This window comes from Cynara cardunculus (genome assembly GCF_001531365.2).
Source record: "Cynara cardunculus var. scolymus isolate 2C chromosome LG 7, CcrdV1, whole genome shotgun sequence".
Classification (NCBI taxonomy): domain Eukaryota; kingdom Viridiplantae; phylum Streptophyta; class Magnoliopsida; order Asterales; family Asteraceae; genus Cynara; species Cynara cardunculus.
In genome coordinates, this window is record NC_037534.1 from 14,143,684 (window position 1) to 14,149,934 (window position 6,251).

Consider the following 6,251-nt stretch of genomic DNA (forward strand, 5'->3'; position numbering starts at 1 on the left):
TTCTTCGGGATTTAGAATTTCATCTTCTTCTTGTTGGACAGGTTGAGAAACTTGACCCAATGGTTCACTGGTTCATAAGTAGGGACAAATAATAGTGGGATGTTATCAAGAGACTCCTTGGGCCATTCATTTATGTATCTTCCATTCATTTGAAATATACATAAGCATATATAAAAGGAAAGCTTCTTATTATTCTTATTATCTTATTCAATACCACCCCTTACTAAACTACCACATCTTAATAAGGGGTATTTGGGATTGCTTATTTTAGGTGCCTTTTGACTTATTTCAGTCTGGCGCCAGTGATAAGTTAAATGCTAGTGTTTGGATGAGAAAAAATAAAACTGCTTATACCGGTGCCAAACCGGTAATAAGCAGTTTTTGATAAGTTAATCCTTCCTGACTTATGACAAATGCTTATTACCAGTTTACCATTTTAACCCTGTTTTATTAATGTTTGTTAATTATTAATCTTATTGATATAAATTATTAATCTTATTGATATAAATTTTTGTCAAAAATATTATTATAAATGATGAAAAATAAATTTTTTACATGTTAAAAAATCAAATAAGTTAATAAGCAAATCCTAAACACTCTCATAAGTCAATAATATGGAAGACTGTCTTTTTTGGTCATTTTACATATATAAGCAAAATTTGCCAAACATTAAAAAACAACTTATCAGCTTATTGCTTTTTGGTACCGCTATAAGCTAATCCAAACATTTTTTACAAAACTCCGGTTTGTTATCACATAAGTTAATAAGCACTTTTATAAAAAAAAAACATAAGTCATTAGTCTTGAAAGCGATGACAAACCCTAACAAGTAATTGTAGGGGGGGAGGGGGTTGAATACAATTACACAAAATTTCACTTAATTTCATTCTTGTTGATTTAAAATCAAGAATTAAACTCACAAAACAAGATTGATGCGAAACAGGAAAGATTAAATATGCCCTAACAAGATTTATGCCTTTTGAGAGATTCGTCAATTTGCGTTTTTGCATGTATAAAGAACTATTGAAAGTGTAACCTTGCATGGGAGAACTACCCTTCCTTAAATACCATTGTATGCATTAAATGCATGGGGTTACTTTTCACTTGGGGATAAGAGTTCAGTGTCGACTTCAGAGATTTTTGGAGCGTCATATTCATTTTACAATTTAAAGGGGCCAATCGTTGGAACAATTATCTGTCATTTCTGAAATATCACATCAAGAGCATATTAGGGCAAACATGTTTTTCCAGGTGCTTTAGAAAATGTCTTTGTCAAGTACACGGTTCGTGAGATTTGGTCAGCAAAAGTTGTTGCAGTGTATCTTTATATTGAGCAGCCGATAGCCAAGGAGACTATCCGATCAACATATATCGACTAGAGGAAGCGTGGTGCGCAAGGTGGATAGTGGATATCAGTCAATCCACTTCTTGAGGTATCGACTAGTCTTCAATTCACCGAGCTAATTAAGTATATACCAACCTTTTTACAAGTAAAAGAACCAAAAGATATCAAAGCATAAATGCTAAGAATTTTGAGAACTAATCGGAGAGTCATCAACAAATAATCGGTGACCCAACATAAGTTACCACCTCTTACTAATCCGTTTGGCTCCCAAGTATAGAATGTCCAGACAGCATGACGGGAGCCAGGATCTATTCGGTGCAATTATAATCTGATTGAATTTAGGTATATGTTAGTTAGTTTAAGGCAATATATTGTTATATTGTTATATTACACAATGTTATCGTCCTCAACTTAAGTCCATGTTACCCAATATTATCCTTCTCAGCTTGAATTCCTTTCACTCTCCTTCTCTCGCTTATGAAAAATATCTGAAAGTAGCATTCCCTATATGAATGAGATAGGCAACTTGAAGGCTAATTGTGCCCCTTCCTTAGAAGGTAAGAGAGGGAATGCTTATTCCCCTCTACTGTGCGGGTGCTAAGATAGTTTACCTAAACTAATGCTTTGATACCAACTTGTAACATCCCAATCCTAAATGGGTGACATTACTTTATTTTGATACTAATAAGTCTTGCATGTGAACTGAATTTAACTTTATTTCTTCCATAACATAAGACTAGTGATGGTCAAATCAGCCTGTCCTGGCCCAGGACCGGTAAGGACCAGTTATGGGATCAAAAACCGGGGCCGGTTGGGAGCGGTTTCGTGGGACCAGGACCGGTTATGGACCGTCCCGGTCCGGCCCGAAAATTCAAATAATTTTATAATGTATTTTTGTTAAACAATGTAATTTTAATTATATTAAAACGCATTTTTAAAGTGTATTTGAGTGACCCAATTACAAATTTTATAATGTATTAAAAATATATATTATTAAAAAAAATTAAAAAAATTATCTTTTTAATCTTGGGACCGGGTCCAGGACCCCATAACTGGTTATGAATTGCCTTGACCAGTCTTCTCCTTTTTGACCGGGATCGGGACCAGTTACGCCGGGACCGGTTATGGTCGATTATAAGATTAGTTGGGACTAGTCCAGCCCGGCCCAAGACCGATTTTTGGCCATCACTACTTAAGACTACATCAGAGTTCAATTATTAGCAGAAACAATAGCTTATAATACAACAGAATTTTACTCGTGGTTTGAATAATATTACTTCATGTTAATCCTCTTTACTCCTTCCCTGAGATACATACATGAAATGCGTAAGTTGAAATCTTTAGTGAGTAGTTACGGTTTCGTAAATAAACAATTTTCATGATACTTATTAATTTGTGAATAATAATTCAAAAAAACTCTTATCATTTTAAAATTACTCTTTTGAGATTTCACTTGCAACATGTAAGAATGTCATACTCACCTTGAGGTTTGCTAACCCTAGGCTCCATAAAGGTTGCCCTAGAAAGTCTGTAGCAGGACTTTCCTTCATGTAATATCTTGTAAGTTGGATATTTATGGTCATACATAACATATATATAAAACATTCATTCTTATGTGTAAAAAAACATCATTACATGCCATCATGCATATACCTTGGATATATAAACATATCATCATTTCATACAAGGCAAACATGCCAATATATCTTATCACATTCTTCATAAAGCATAAAAATACATTTATATAGCATATATGTATCTCATAAATCTCATAACATACTCAGCTAGGGGTGTAAACGAGTCGAGTCGAGTCGAATAACAGGTTATTTGAGCTCATATCGAAAAATTAATATCAGGCTCGAGTTCGATTCACTTTCTTAAAGTTGGGCTCAAGCTCGAACTTGAATATTTTTTCAATGTTTGGGCTCGAGCCCGATGCTCGTTTATGAGCTTAAATTCGAGATCGATTCTCATTTATTTACTAATGCTTGATGATTTTTAAATTTTGATTATATAATTTGTAAACATATAAATATGTTTCACTTGAAAAAATGGATGATCGAATGGCTTGGCTTGACTCGACTCGACTCGTAAAGTTTAATCGAGCTTACGAACGAGTCGAGTCGAATATTGGTGTATGGAGCTCGACTCGTTAAGTTAGGCGATCTTTATTTTGTGTTCGAGATCGACTCGAGCTCGATAATAATTAAGCTCAAGCTCGAGATAAGCGAGCTCAAGCTCGAGTAGCTCATTAAAAGCTCGACTCGTATAGACCCCTACACTCACCTTGATTTCACCTAGCTTTTCTTTTGATTTCTTACATCAAACTTGTTAATATATTGAGAGTGATTTCTTATTTTGGTATGGAAATCTCTTCCAGAGTGGTATCTCACTGATGGGACTGACGGGGCTCGAACCCGCAACTTCCGCCTTGACAGGGCGGTGCTCTGAGCCAGACAGGCTAACGAGCGAGTATAGTTGCTTGAAATATGTAAAATTGTCCCTCCTAAAAAGATTAAGCCCGGTTGGCATATTATTGTATGAAATATGGTTTTATTTCAGCAATGCATTAACTACTTGTTCTTCTTGCTCTCGTAATTGTATTCTTACGAGAGTTTAACACCTCATGCTTAAAATAAAAGAATCTTGACACATCATGCTTCTAGCTTTTAGTTGTCATGCTTACAAGACTTGCTTTGTCATCAATAACTTTGTCAACACGTACTTCTAGCCTTTGCAACTCATAACTAGGTTGCTTTATTAGCTTGCTAGACTTGCTTTGTCATCAATAACTTTGCCAACACATACTTCTAGCCTTAACAACTCATAACTAGCTATAACTGACTTGCTTTATCATGCTTACTAGACTTGTTTTCTCTTCTATTTAGGTTTGATTTCTTATATTTTGCCTTTTAAGCTACTTGTAAGCTATTTGTCATTGAAAATATGATGACTTCAAAGATGCTACTGCTGCTGGAGCCTTTTTAGTGATCTTAATTTGATCAAACTACTTGTATTTAAGGCTTAAAACATTGAAATCTAACAATATATAGAACTAGGATGTTACACTACGTGATCAATCACTATAACAAAATCAGGTTTATGGGACGTAGAAAACGTCTAAGTGTCTTAATAGATTGTTTTCTAGTACTTAAGTTCATAGGAAGAAATAATTGTGCATACTATATTAAAGCGTTGCAAGTTTATAGGACGTTTTTGGATATTTTAACAAAAAAATGGGACATTTCTAAAATAAAATGTCATGTTAACTTCTTTACTGGACACTTCTCTATTAAAACACATGTTATAGTACTCTTATTCACTTTTTTTGATACTATCATATGAAATAATTCATAGGACGTTTTATTTCATAAGTGTCATAAAAAACTTATAAGAATGAGAAGTATCTTATAAAGCTATTACAACGCTTTTACATAGAATGTACAAATGTTTGGTCCTATAAACTTGAGTCTATGAAGCAGCCTATTAGGACTCTGATACAATTTTGGTGTTCTATGAACCCAATTTTGTTATAGTGAGTTGAGCTACTCCTATGGATTTTGTAGCTCGGTTTTCATATCCTTGTGCATTGTCCTAAGAACTAAAGAGACTTGTTCGACCTATTCCTTGGTTGAACAAGCTGAAAGAAGAACTCTTGCGGTTCCCCCCCCATCAGGGTAACATCCATCTGTGATCATTTCTTCGAAGATTTATAAGCACCTCGTGTATAGTTTCTTCCTAGAATAGGCGCCAAGACGAGAAGTCCAAGTCACAACGTCTCTTTATGTGTTACTTTTCCGTACTATTATTTGATAAGACAACTCTCTTTATGTTGTCTTGTTATCATCAAATAAGGGAGATTGTTTGTGATAACCGGATCCTGGTTATTACCCAAGGTATTTAATACGTGATTATCTGATTTAATAATTACGTGATAGCATGATAATAGATACATGCCGGTATGAGAATTTGTGAATTAATTGAATATATATATATATATATATTTGTGTGAATATATATATATATATGATTATTTTATGCATGCATGTGCTATGTGTGTGCATGCATGGAGTATGTATGCATGTATGTGTTAGTGGTTATATGCATAGGTGTATATGTGGGATTGAGATGCATACACGTGGCTATAAGAGTTAGCCGACTTTCCATTTTGGGAAGCTATAAAAAGAGGCTTAACCTCTCATTTGGCTTTCCTGCCATTTTGAGAAATTGAGAGGTTTAAAGTGAGGTGTTGTACGGTTTACTAAAAGGAGGTGATTTCAAGATTGATTGCAAGTGTCAAAGTTTCAAAAGGATTGATTTCTAGCGTTTTGGATTCAAAAGCTTTACAAGGTGAGTGGTTTCTAAATCTTTTGTATAAAGATTCTACTAGTTTTATTTGCATGTTTAGTATTGTTCTTATTTAAAAAGAAACCTTGATTTTATTGTCTAAGTGTTTATCTGGACAAAGAGTGGCCGGATAAGCATTTAAACCGGACAAGCCTTAGACGGTTTATTGTCCGGATTGTCTTAAACCGGACAAGACTTGAAAGGTTTATTGTCCGGATTGTTTTAAACCGGACAAGCTTTAAACGGTTTAGTGACCGGACTAGTTTAAACCAGACAAACCATGAGCGGTTTTTTGTCTGGAGTTGGTAAACCGGTTGAGTGTTGAGAGGTTTATAAAAGGTAGTAGTATTTATGATTTTAAACTGAGAAGTAGGAATACGGCCATGTGGTGAGCGGTTTAGTCTTAAACCGGACGAGTCTTGAACGGACTGTTGTCCGGATTTGTTATYCGTTCAATATGAATTTTATTCTAAGTGTTAAACCGTTCAATGAATGTGTGATGTGTTGACCGGACTTGATATCCGGACAAAGTGGACTTTAGTCCAAGTGTTTTAAACCG